The 14,136-nt window shown below is 46.2% G+C and overlaps 1 long non-coding RNA gene across 1 annotated transcript in view; it reads left to right on the top strand.

Annotated features, from left to right (window-relative positions):
- The window catches only part of LOC102182599, a 30,541-nt gene extending 17,506 nt beyond the window's left edge, over window positions 1–13,035 (top strand). The window contains exons 2-3 of the long non-coding RNA XR_310352.3: window positions 12,187–12,374; window positions 12,808–13,035. This is a non-coding gene — a long non-coding RNA (uncharacterized LOC102182599). The remainder of the gene's footprint in view (window positions 1–12,186; window positions 12,375–12,807) is intronic.

The raw sequence follows: 14,136 nt of genomic DNA on the forward strand, positions 1-14,136 counted from the left end.
CTGGCAAACATATCAGGACTGCTAAGCAATCAGCATGTAACCATGCTTCTACAGAGGAAGTCAGCCTCTTACCCCTCTTCAAGTCTCCCAGATCTGTGAATGAACTCTGTGCTTCCCCAGAGCTAGTAGAAAGCCAGTAATTTTGTTCCGCTCAGAGAGACTGTATCAAACCAGCTCACCTCTCCCTTACTGCAAAGTGAGCAATAAATTCAACTTTTTTTTTTTTCTGGCTTCATTTGGCTTGAACATTTTTGGAATTCTGTTTTTATTGATAGCGTCTTTGAGCGTATAGCTTTGTACAGCTTTTTTTGTGGTTAGTCTAGGTATTAGATACACAACTCATCATAGTCTACTGGTATCAACATTTTATCAGTTTGCTACTGCTAAGTCACTTCAGTCGTGTCTGACTCTGTGTGATCCCATAGACAGCAGCCCACCAGGCTACCCTGTCCCTGGGATTCTCCAGGCAAGAACACTGGAGTGGGTTGCCATTTCCTTCTCCAATGCATGAAAGTGAAAAATGAAAGTGAAGTCACTCAGTCGTGTCCGACCCTCAGCGATCTCATGGACTGCAGCCTACCAGGCTCCTCCATCCATGAGATTTTCCAGGCAAGAGTACTGGAGTGGGGTGCCATTGCCTTCTCCATTATCAGTTTGAGTGAAGTGCAAAAACCGTACTTTTTTCTTCCAACTTTTTACTCTCCCTCGTCTTAAATATTTCCTCTGCCTACATTGAGAATCAAGTTAGACTGATTTTTCTCTTGTCTCTTCTGGGAATTGTTGTAGTCCCAAATGTCTCACAGGTTTTGTTCACTTTTTTCAATCTGCTTTCTCTCTGTTTTTCAAATTAGGTCTCTTCATTCTCACTGATTCTTTCGCTGTCTCCTCCATTTTTCTAGTTAGCCCTTTCACTGACTTTCAAATTTTAATTTTGGCTTTTACAATTTTTAGTTCCCAAATATGCATCTTGTTCTTTTTTAAAAAATATAAATCTATTTATTTTAATTGGAGGTTAATTACTTTACAGTGTTGTATTGGTTTTGCCAAACATCAACATGAATCTGCCACAGGTATACACGTGTTCCCCATCCTGAACCCCCCTCTGTCCTCCCTCCCCGTACCATCCCTCTGGGTCGTCCCAGTGCACCAGCCCCAAGCATCCTGTATCATGCATTGAACCTGGACTGGCAATTCATTTCATATATGATATTATACGTGTTTCAATGCCATTCTCCCAAATCATCCCCCCCTCTCCCTCTCCCACAGAGTCCAAAAGACTGTTCTACACATCTGTGTCTCTTTTGCTGTCTTGCATACAGGGTTATCATTACCATCTTTCTAAATTCCATATGTATGCATTAGTATACTGTATTGGTGTTTTTCTTTCTGGCTTACTTCACTCTGTGTAATAGGCTCCAGTTGCATCTTGTTCTTCTTTGTATTTTTTTTTCTTTGCTAAGATGTTCTGCTTTTCCATTTGTCTCACGTGTTTTCATAATTGCTTACTAAAGCATTTCTTTGGTGACTGGTGTATAATCCTTGTCAGTTAACCTTTACTATCACCTGTGTCATCAAGGTGTTGACATCTGTTGATTGTCTTTTCTCATTAAGTTTGAGCTCTTCCTAGTTCTTGGTATGAGTGATGTTTGATTGAAAGCTGGACCCTTGGGGTTTTATGTTGAAAGGATGTGAATCTTCATTTGAATGTTGGGTTTTTGCTGGCTTTCCCAGATCCGATGTGCTTCGTCACTGCCAGATTCGGGGGTGGTTCTCCCCTTCTTCTTTTTGGACAACAAGGGGGAGGGCATCTTTGTTATTCTGTCACTGCACGAGTGACAGTGAAGGGCTTCCAAGGCTGGGCTCAGAAGGCCCCCAGCTCCTAGGAATCCCCGATGGTGCTCGCTCTGCAAGCCTTCAGCCACGCTTCAGGTGAGAAGCGCGATTTCCTAAGGCTGCTCTGTGGGGAAACCACACCGAATAACCACAGAGAGAGAGAGAAACGGAGAGAGACCCGAGGCGCACCAGCTACTTCAGTCCTCCGTTGCTTGGGGCTTCCCAGCCCAGGCACAGATGCAGAGTGAAGAAGCCACAGGATGACCTCAGTCCCACGGCCACCTAATCGCAACTGTACGAGAGACCTCAAAAGAGAACCGCCCAGCGGGAGGTTTCTCAGCCGCAGGGCAGACAGGCCCTCCCTGCGGGCGCGGCCCTGTGTGTCGCAGCTCGCCCGGCGCCTCCCTGGGCTCTGCTGGCTACATGCGAGCAGCGCCTCGCCAGTCCTGACAACTCAAACCGTCTCCAGACACTTCCCTGGGAAAAGCCATCCCGAGCTGGCTGGTTGTTCTCAATCAGCCCCAGATTCGTGAGTCAAGTACCTGACGGTTACTGTCTTTAAACCATTGTTTGGGGGGTGATTTGAGACATAGCAATAGATCATCAGAGGGGGGTCGAAGAGGCCAGGACACAGAACATCTTCACCGCCTCCTCAAGCCCCCCTGATGCTGACGGCAGAGCTGGGCTCTGCAGTCTGCTTCTGGAATGCGTCTGGTGGGCTCTCCATTGCATCTAGGTATGCGCACGCTTTTATTTATCACGCGCAGACTTCCCCAGTGGTAAAGAATCCACCTGTCAGTGCAGGAGGTGCAGAAGAGGCTAGAGACAGATTCGATCCCTGGGTCAGGAAGGTCCCCTGGAGCTGGAAACGGCAACCCACCCCAGTATTCTAGCTGAAAAAATTCCATGGACAGAGGAGCCTGGCAGTCTACTGTCCATAGGGTTGCAAAGAGTCGGACAGAACTGAGCACACGTGCACACACACACACCACAGATCTGTGACACTGAGGTGTGTGTTCATTTATCACATGTAGGCATATAGGATCCTTTCATAGATAGGGTTTATAGTGACATAACAAAACACATACACATATGTTATCGAAACATGCTTTTTACGTAAATACACACAAGACAGTTAAATAAAAAGAAAGGAAACAATTGGGATCATTCAGGAGTATGGGAAAATAATTGCTTTAGAAAGAGGAAACTGGTTGATGATTCCATCCCCTTTTCATCTTTCTAAAAACAAGAGAAACACATCGATGTTTTATTATAAACTAATTTGTGGGTATTACAAGTTTTTGTGTCCCTACATCCTAAGAGGAATTTACAACATGGATTCTTAGACGAAAGACACCAAAAATGTCATCAACACAGTTTTATGTCTATAAAATTTGCAGAAAAAAAAAATATCTCTCTTTGGCCAAGGACCTCCCACTAAATCATAACTCGAAGGAGGTATTTCTGTCAGAATGAAGTTGGTGTTGCCTAAGCATTTTTGATGATTTAGCAAGATACCAGGATAGCATTTAGAGGAAGCAGTAAGCCAAGGAATACAGCTTGAATAGTAGCCAACTGAGCGGCAGCAACCCTATTTCTGACAAATACTATCTCGCGGGGTCATCTGCTACTCTACAGCCTTCCTATTTAAGACCCATAGTTCTCAAGAGAAGATTTTATGCATATATGAAGGAATGCTTGTTTTCTCTTGTTTGTTTTTTGGGATATGGAAAATCCATGAATGGGATCAAGTTATTAATCGGTTATTAAAAAGGAAAAAGGAATGTGGGGATACAAAACACTCTGGATATCCCCCTCCCTTTTTCCTTTTGAAATTACTACTATATTGCTCAGTACAGATCTTCCCTGTAGCTCAGACAGTAAAGAACCTGCCCACAATGCAGGAGACCCGGGTTTGATCCCTGGGTTGGGAAGATCCCCTGGAGAAGGGAATGGCAACTCATTCCAGTGTTCTTGTTGAGAAGCCCAAGCACAGAGAAGCCAGGCAGGCTATAGTCTGTAGGATCACTTAGAGTCGGGCACGACTAAGCGACTAGCACTACTACACTAAATCCATGAATGCAATCAAGTTATCAATCAGTTATTTAAAAAGGAAAAAGGGATGTGGGATACAAAACACTCTGGATCCCCCTTCCCTTTTTCCTTCTTAAAGTACTACTGTGTTGAGCTCAAGGAGCTCAGCCTGGTGCTCTGTGACAACCTAGAGGGGTGGGAGGTGGGAGGGAGGTTCCAGAGGGAGGGGGTGTGCATACCTATGGCTGATTCATGCTAATGTATGGCAGAAACCAACAGAACATTGTAAAGCAATTAGCCTCCAATTGAAAATAAATAAATTATATAAAAAAGAAATCAAATAATTGAAAAACCCCACTCTGGAGTTCCTGGGTAACTTCTTACAGGCTTGAAGGTTCCATCCAAAGATTTTGACTCTTGTAATTGGGATCATAGTGCAAGATCTTTATTAGCCTTCCTAATGGCCAAGGACAGGTTAATGGCATCTCTAAATATCTTATATTGTTCAAGCTGTTTTTCTCCTCAAGGTAAGGAATGTAAATCTAGATTGTGGTAGAAGAGTCTGGGCTGAAACTGTTTGCTGTAGAGAATGAGGTGGTTAGAATGTCCCTTGGACCATTTCTTCTTAAATACCGATCCCTGGTGCTTTTTAACAGTGCCGTGAAGCAGACACATTACGGGGTGTTAGAAGGCAGTCCACTCACTGAAGACCCTGGACCCCCAGGCAGCCTAAGACAAGAGCTCCTTCATCTCTGTCTGAGAATCACCAGAGCAGGATCTGTGGGAGTGCACGGTATTATTTTGGGGCCATGTCTGAATAATATAGAATATTAGCATTGAATCTGGCATGCACGAATCTTAGCCTGTCGATCAGTGGAACAGAGTCAATGTTAGAAAGCCTTTGCTGAATTCCAGCTTCTGCCTTGTAAGATAAACCACCAGGAGTAACTTGAGAATCCCTCCTCTGCTCTATGGGAGGCAAATCTGATCCCCTGGTGAGTATATTACTGTGATTATTAAGGATGAAGAACTTTGCTGCCTTTCACTGGGCTGGAAGGCAGATGAGTTTGCCCTCCTGGTGGGTAGATGAGCACACCATCTTGTCACTCACTGTGGGTGGCAACACACTGCTTTCCTGAGAACAGGCGTCCCTCAACCCCATAGGAGTCTTGGTAGAAAACTTCATCTATCCATGTTCGACCGCCCTGCATCTTTCTTGCTGTGTGCAAGCTTTCTCTAGTTGCGGTGAGGGGGGTCTACCCTTCGTAGGGGGGCACAGGCTTCTTGCAGTGGCTTCTCTTGTTGCAGGGCACAAGCTGTAGGTGCATGGGCTTCAGTAGTCGCAGCTCATGGACTCTAGAGCATGGGCTCAGGAGCTGTGGCACAGGGGCTGAGTTGCCCTCGGCATGCAGAATCTTCCCGGCCCAGGGGTTGAACCCCTGTTCCCTGCGTTGGCTGGATTGACTGCAGTGGATTCTTCTCCACTGAGCCACCAGGGAAGTCTCCATACAAGGCTGAAGATGGATTTTGCTGTTGTTTTTGAAGTAAACAGAGACCTCCTGTTTTAATGGGGGTCATCTGCCATATGATCCAAAAAAGAGCCATCAGAAGCCCTGGAGTGAAAGGTCTCAGGACTACTGTTGTGCTAAGGGCAGACAGGCCCAGGAAGGTTAACTGCCAAAAGTGAAACACAACGTCACTACCGTTAGGTCAGGCTGAACTGAGGATCTTAGTTATGAAGACACAGCCGTGATATACATTGGCCCTCCACCTCTTCAAAAGTTCGTTTCAGTTTTCAACCATCCGGCTGGAAACAAGTTTTGGTATCTGTGTGTCAGATGGCGTGAGATGGCCTAAGGAAATCATGGTGGTGGATAAAGTCCATTTCTTGGTTCCAAACAAATGCAGTCACCTTTGACCTGCAGCTCAGTGCAAAGTCAGGGCTTCTCCGGTGGCTCAGATGGTAAAGAATCTGCAGGCAACGCAGGAGGCCCGGGCTCGACCCCTGGGTCAGGAAGATCCCCTGGAGAAGGGAATGGCAACCCACTCCAGTAGTCTTGCCTGGAGAACCCCATGGACGGGAGAGTCGGGTGGTCCGTAGTCCATGGGGTCACAAAGAGTCAGACCCAGCTGAGCGACTATAGCACTCTCACCACTTTACTTTCCAGCCCAGGGTGACAAGGTGGTGCAGGCTAACTGCAAGTCCATACCGTGAGAGTGAATTCTGACTTTGTTCTTGGAAAGATATGCTCTTTTGAGTCTGTTGGTTTGGTTCCTTGTGATGGCTTTCACAGTCTGACAGTGAGGCAAGTTATCTGTAAATCACAGTGATTAAGAATGAGATCTTCTTGTGCCCCCTAGAGACACTGATTCTTAGAGCGGTTTATTAAGATGTCACTTTTAGAAGGACCTTTCATCTTCATGTCCAGAACTCAGTAATACACTGAATCAATTTTGTGCAGCTTGATTTCAGCCACTTTGAAACTTAGAGGCTTGGGTTCACGTGAAAAGGGCACTGGTCTGGTGACTAATCCTTTCCAGTTACAATATATTAATTATTCGTAGATTTAAATCTCAATTTCCCACATAGTAGCTGAGTTATATTGTACAAGATTTTAACCTCTCTAAATCTATAATTCCCTTTTTTTTGGTAAAATTAGGATAATAATCGTACTTTCCTCTTTGGATTGTTATATAAATTAAATGAAATAATGTAAAGTTCAAAGCTCAGTTCCTGATGCACAAGCTGCCTGTGGAAAATGTTAGCCCAAATAATGACTGCAGATATTTGGGGACTGACAAGAAAGCCGAGCCCCAAAGAATTGATGCTTTTGAACTGTGGTGTTGGAGAAGACTCTTGAAAATCCCTTGGACTGCAAGGAGATCCAACCAGTCCATTCTAAAGGAGATCAGTCCTGAATATTCATTGGAAGGACTGATGCTGAAGCTGAACCTCCAGGACTTGGGCACATGTGGCGAAGAGCGGACTCGTTGGGAAAGACCCTGATGCTGGGAAAGACTGAAGGCAGGAGTGTTATCGAAAGGTATGCGTGGGAGGTCCGGCTGCTCGCCACTTAAATGCTAATAAACCGGCCAGGTTGGTGGAAAGGAAAGTTTGCTTTATTTCAGGTGCTGGCAACTGGGGTGGGGAGGGTGGCAGACATCTGTTCAAAGGCTGATTCCCGCTCCCCACCCTCCCGCTGACAAGCAGGGAATGAGCGCATTCATGGCCAGAGTGCTGGGCTGGGGGGAGGTCACATGCAGAAACTGCACCGTCAGCTCTAACCGTCATCTTCAGTTGGTCACCAGTGGTCCGACTAGCATCATCTTGGTGGTTTCAGGCACAGTTAACCTTCAGTTCCGGGGTGCACTTGTTCCCGTTTCTTCGCAGTCAGTTCTGGGAATTGTGGCCGCTCCTGGGTAGAGTCTGATGATCATGCAGTTGCCTTCTCCACCTGGTGTTTCGGTGTCCATAAGGCAGCTCACAGGGTGTGGCTCAGAATAGTATCTGCAGCCCTTGAGAACGAGAGGTCCTTAACTGTGTTTAATGACCACATCATTATTTAGTCTCCTGAGACTGTTTTCCTTTGTTTCAGCATTTTTCTCTTCTCTGATTAAACTTATTCTTTGACTAAAGTTGTCTACAGGCAGAAGGCAGGCAGAGAACATGGTGAGGGGTGGGCAAGAGCCATAGTTTTGCTCTGTTTCAGGAGGAGAGGAGAAGGACAAAGGATGAGATGGCTGGATGGCATCGCTGACTCCATGGACGTGAGTCTGAGTGAACTCCAGGAGTTGGTGATGGGCAGGGAGGCCTGGCGTGCTGTAGTCTATGGGGTCGCAAAGAGTTGGACACGACTGCGTGACTGGCCTGAGCTGAACTGTGCTGGGTCTCTGTTGCCGAGCAGGCTTTCCTCTAATTGTGGGGAGTGGGGTCTACTCTCCAGTTGCGGAGTGTGGCTTCTCACTGGGGTGGCCGCTCGTTGTGGAGCTCGGGCTTCAGGGCATCTGGGTCAGCGGCTGCGGTGCGTGGGCTCGGTCGCTGCAGTTCCTGGGCTCCAGGGCACAGGCTCGATAGTTGTGGTGCACGGACTTCATTGCTCTGAGGCATGTGAGATCTTCCTGGACCAGGGATCAAACCCGTGACTCCTGTATTGGCAAGCAGATTCTTTATCACGGAGCTGCCAAGGAAGCCAAATAAGGTCAAATTTTAATTTTCTGAACGAGTCCAATATTGGCATAAATTACTAAGTACAACTTTTTAAGGGTAGAATATAACAAGAATTTATTAAATAGACATATACATCTCTTTCAGGCATTAATTAGAAAATGTTTTGCTGTTCAGTTGCTAAATCGTGTCCAACTTTTTGCAACCCCCTGGACTGTAGCACACTGGGCTTCCCTGTCCTTCACTATCTCTTGAAGTTTGCTTAAACTCATGTGCATTGAGTCAGCAATGGCATCCAACCATCTCATCCTCTGTCATCCCCTTCTCTTCCCGCCTTCAATCTTTTCCAGCATCAAGGTCTTTTCCACTGTGTCAGATCTTCCCATCAGGTGGCCAAAGTACTGGAGTTTCAGCTTTAGCATCAGTCCTTCCAATGAATATTCAGGACTGATTTCCTTTAGGATGGACTGGTTTGATCTTGCAGTCCAAGGGACTCTCAAGAGCCTTCTCCATCACCACAGTTTGAAAGCATCAGTTCTTTGACGATCAGCCTTGCTCATGGTCCAGCTCTCACATCCATACACGACTCTTGGAAAAACCATAGATCTGACTAGATGGAACTTTGTTGGCAAAGTGATGTCTCTGCTTTTTAATACATTGTCTAGGTTTGTCATAGCTTTTATTCTAAGGAGGAAGCATTAGAAAACAATGATTTCAATGTGTCTAGGATGTCCATTTCTCTCCAGACAGCCTAACTTCCAGCAGAACTTCTGCCTGCCACATGCTACAGTTGAAACTGAGTCCCTGCATCTGTTTTGGCATAAGCAGAATCCCACGCTTTGGTCTTTCTATTTTGGATCATGACTCATGCCTTCTCGTTCCCTAAAATTACTGTCTCGAGGTTGGATTTCCTGCTAACTTCGCTTGTTTGGGTTGAGTGCATTCTTCTTTTCAGTTCCTGTGAAGGATGATGTTTAATTATTCTGAGAAATGTTAATCTCCCAGACATACAGTCCCAGCTAGAGCAGTCTCAGTGATGAGAAGATTGTGGTCTATGAAACAAGAAAGCTCTCTAGAGTCAGCCAGGCCTGAGTTCTATTTTTTTTAAATTGAAAGTTCAGTTGATTTACAATAGAATATTAGTTTCAACTGTGTTGTTGTCCAGTTGCTAAAGTTGTGTCTGATTCTTTGTGACCCAATGGATTGCAGCATGTCGGGCTCCCCTGTCCTTCGCTATCTCCCAGAGCTTGCTCAAATTCATGTCCAGTGAGTCGGTGATGCTATTTAAACATCTCATCTGCTGACCCCTTGTTCTTTTGCCTTCAATCTTTCCCAGCATCAGAGTCTTTTCCAATGAGCTGACTCTTCCCATCAGGTGGCCAAAGCATTGGAGCTTCAGCTTCAGCATCAGTCCTTCCAATGTGATTCAGATTATACCCCACTAAAAGTCATGATAAGATACTGACTTTAATTCCCTGTGCCACACAACATATCCTTGTTGCCATATTATGCAAAGTAGTTTGTGTCTTTGATCCCTTATCACGATCTTGCCCCTCCCCCCTCCCCTCCTTACTGGTGACCACGAGTTTGTTTCCTTGCGTCTGTGGGTCTGTTTCTGCTTTGCCATGCTCACTACTTGTTTGTTTAGATTCCACAGATAAGTGATGTGTTACAGTCTTTGTCTCGATCTTGCTCATTTCACTGAGCACAGTGCTCGCTAGGTCCATCCACATGGCTGCACATGGCAGAATTTCATTCCCTCTTACAGGCTGAGTCGTGTCCATTGTATGCCCATTCACCACATCTCCTTGGCCCATTCCTCTGTTGACGGACTATGACTTGGGTTCAGGTCTGGGTTTTGCCACTGGGAGAGGGGAGTAGCCTCTTGTGGCAATCCTAAGTGTGGAGACATCTGACTCTTCTGGGGTAAAGTTTCTGGAGTCTGGTTCCAGGTGGTGCTGGTCGTAAAGAGCCTGGCTCAGTGCAGAAGACAGAAGGGATGTGGGTTCGATCCCTGGGTTGAAAAGATCCCTTGGAGGAGGCCAAGGCAACCCATCCCAGTGTTTTCGCCTAAGGAATCCCATGGACAGAGAAGCCTGGTGGGCTACAGTCCATGGGGTCGCAAAGGGTCAGACATGACCGAGGTGACTTAGCACGCATGCCCAGTCTTACAGGACGAAGCCAGAAGCAGCTGTGATCCTGTCCCTGCAGCCCTGTGCTGTGACTGGACGGCTCTGCTCCTGGCAGTGAGCCTTCTAACCTGGGTTTTCTGGCCCTCAAAAGATTGTGTTACAGCCTAATATCATGTTAACAAAACTCACTCTGCTTAACCAGAAAAGAGGATTCAGTTTCTGCCACTAAGAACCCAGGCGGATACCACCCTTCCCCACCTGCATCCGAATCCAGTCTATCACCCAGTCCTGTTGATGGAGTCATCTATCTGTCCACTTCTCTTTCCCTCTGCTTCTTCCGTGGTTCGGAAACTACATGTTTTGTCCAGATCCCATCCACAGCCTCCTGTTGGCTCTCTGACCCCCAGACCACCGCGCTCTAATTCATTCTCCTCACTGACTCCAGAGTCGTCTCCCTGCGATGCCAACACACTCATGACACCTCCCAGAGCAGAATCCCGAGTGCTCAGTTGCTCAGTCATGTCTGACCCTTTGCAACCCCATGGACTGTAGCCCACCAGGCTCTTCTGTCCATGGGATTTTCCAGGCAAGACTCCTGGAGTGGGTTGCCATGCCCTCCTCCAGGGGATCTTCCCTATCCAGAGATCGAACCCGTGTCTCCTGTATGGGCAAGCAGATTCCTTACCACTGACGCCACCTAGACTCCTGCTCTGTGGGATCACTTTCTGTTCCTCGGGTGTGCAGTTGGTCCTCTTATCACCAGCTGTGTGTGAATTTACTCTTTTCACCTAGAACGCAGTTCTCCCAAATCACTTTCTTAACGCGCTTCTCCCGTGACATTTTATTCACCTTCCTGGTCTTAGGTAAAGTTTTCTCTGCTTCGGGAAGCAGTTCCTGACTTCTCAAGTTCTAGTTAGGGGCCTTTGTATTCTAGAGCATCCCCAGATGAATTTTACTTGCTATTTATTTATCTGGATTCCCTGCTACACAGAAGGCCCTATGAGAGCTGGAGTCTTTTCTGTTTAGTTGAGAAGTATGCCTCCAAAATCTGCAACACAACCTGAAACATTTGAGCACTCAATAAAAGCTAATTAAATGGAGAATGGTGTCAAATGTTTTAGAAAGATCTAAAGTATTAATGTAAGAATTGACCATCATGCATGGGTTCTGACAACCTAGAGGCCCCTAATGACCTCAATAGGGGCAGTTTCGGTGGAGAAGTGACAGCTGAGGCCAGGTCTCATGGGGTAGCAGAAAGTGGACGCAGGAAGTGCTCTCAGGTCTCATGGGGTAGCAGAAAGTGGACACAGGAAGTGGCTTGGTTTAGGGCATCTTCCCCCACTCCGCGACTGGCCAAGATGCCCTGTGAGGGCCGTGGGCAGGACAGGAAGTGGACAGAGGAAGGTACTAGACGCCCAGGATACTGGCCTGGAAGAAACAGGAAAGGATATAAGCCAGCTTAGGCTGAATTCTCCACTAGGCACCAGAAGCAGTGTCTAGAACCCCCCAGTACTGTAGGGGCCCACAAGATTGTTTTACTTTCGTTTTTAAGAAGAAGAATCAAATCTGCCTAGAATCCTCATGAATCTACACTCATGATGCTTGGATGATAGTCTTCTTTATACCAACACAGTCAAGAAATATAATCAGTGACTTTATTTAACAGAGGAAGGAGATCCCATAGGAAAAGGGCCCCCAGCCCACAGCAATTGCAATGCACCCTGGCAACTTTGCTGACCTCAGGAAGTCTAGTTTTGCCTCTGAGATTAACTTGTCATGAATCAGGTCACCTCCTTTCTTCTTTCTCTTGGCCTTTGGCCCCCTACTAGCTTCAGCTCTCGCGTGCTTCCTAGGTTGATGTGATGAGGAGGCAACCTTATCCTCTGATATCTCAGAGACTGTGGTTTGGAAAGGTCTTAGAGGTTCCTGACAAGGCCAAGGGCAAAACTGTATTTTATGATTTTTAACTCAGATATTGGGTTCAGCATGTGGGCATGTTTGCGGATTTCTGTTTCCCCTCAGGGTAAGCAAAGTCTACAAGCAAAAATACCATCTTCCTGGAACTGAAGAGAGAAAGACCATCCAAACGGCCAACACAGCACAGGCAGGATCTGGAAATAGGAAGTGCTGACTTTGTTGGTGAAGCAATTAGCAACTGCTGTTCATGACCAGATGGGTGAAGACACCCCGGGGACGAACAGGGAGCCTGGGTAAGGATTGCCTCCCCAAGAGGGACACTGAGAGGACAAAGCAAAGCTTCTTAGGAAACACCTGAACTGGGGACACCTTTCCCATTCAGACTGTCTTTGTTCTAAGGGAAGGTCTGATTTGCTTTAGAGAAACTGGGAAGTTCTCAACTTTACAAGAATCTGCACTTTTTAGAGGAGATGAGTCTTTCTAGACCTTGGTATGGGAGGCCAGGGCAGGGGGTAGGGGAAGGGATTGCATTCAGAGTCCATATAAAGGGCTTGGTTTCTTCAGGCTTTTCCACGTGGGAACCACCTGCAGCCGCACGCAAGGCCTCCGTCTGTGGGAGGGTGAACCAATGCCTGGTTCAGAGCCCGAGTTCCATGGCTGCATGGCAAATGCTTTGTCTCATAGGAGTGTATCAAATTAAGTCATTAATCCGTTCATCCTCTTCAGCCCCTTCAGATGCTGGTGATGTAAGTGTGGAGGAAGCCCCGCCCGGCCTGCTTCATGGGCACACTCGGCTTTGTAACCTGACGTCTGGCGCCGCCACTGGCTTACTGACTCTCTGCTCTGTGAGATTATAATCTCCATGAGTCTTTGGGCTTGGCTCTTTTGTCCACTGGTCTGCATTTAGTGCCCAGAACAGCTACTGGCATGGCTGGATAAACGTTTGTTGCCTGACTTTGGATGAATGAATGAAATTATTTTATCATTCCTAATCCTGAACAAACTGTTAAAAGAGCTTCATTCATTCAGTTTTGATTACCATTTTCCAAGAATTTGATTTTGGAAATTTTTATAAAGACATGGTAAAATTAACATGGAAACATCAACACTTTTCTTTAATACAAACTTGATATAAGTATGTAACAGAGCACTCCCAAGCTCTACCTAAACTTCTTATGTTACTCACTTTAAGGAATTTGAACTTCACTTTAACTAGCAATTGTCTTTAGTAACTTCTAAGTATAGCTTTCACCAGTTCAATAATACAACTCACCTTTTAGTCATTTGAAATAGTTATTTCACACAAGGCTAAATCTCCTACTAGGAAAGATTAATCTGTTTGCAACAAGCTCTGCACATGTTTAAAACCTGGTTGGTCTGTCTTGACATTTAAAAGGAAAACAGAATTGGGCTCTGAACCAAATCAAACAACTCTGCAGGAATGAGCCATATGGCCTCATAAAATGATCTGGTGACAGAACTAAGCCTTAAGAGCATCAGGTATTGAAAGTCACATGCAATGACTGTCTCTTGAGTTGCTGTACTGAAGAGTCAATCCGTTGAGTGTCAAAAAGCTTCTTAATCTTTAAGTTTTCCCTTATAAATTTGGGAGAACTAAATACTCTAAGCCATCATGTCTTGGACAGCCAGTCAAAATCATGAATTAGGAGGATACAAGACAACAGGGAATCGGTGCGGGGGGCATAGATGCTTCAGTTCAGTTCACTCGCTCAGTCGTGTCCGACTCTTTGCAACCCCATGAATCGCAGCACGCCAGGCCTCCCTGTTCATCACCATCTCCCAGAGTTCACTCAGACTCACGTCCATTGAGTCCGTGATGCCATCCAGCCATCTCATCCTCTGTTGTCCCCTTCTCCTCCTGCCCCCAATCCCTCCCAGCATCAGAGTTTTTTCCAATGAGTCACTCTTCTCATGAGGTGGCCAAAGTACTGGAGTTTCAGCTTTAGCATCATTCCTTCCAAAGAAATCCCAGGGTTGATCTCCTTCAGAATGGACTGGTTGGATCTCCTTGCAGTCCAAGGGACTCTCAAGAGT

Source organism: Capra hircus, chromosome 10 (genome assembly GCF_001704415.2).
Source record: "Capra hircus breed San Clemente chromosome 10, ASM170441v1, whole genome shotgun sequence".
Lineage (NCBI taxonomy): Eukaryota > Metazoa > Chordata > Mammalia > Artiodactyla > Bovidae > Capra > Capra hircus.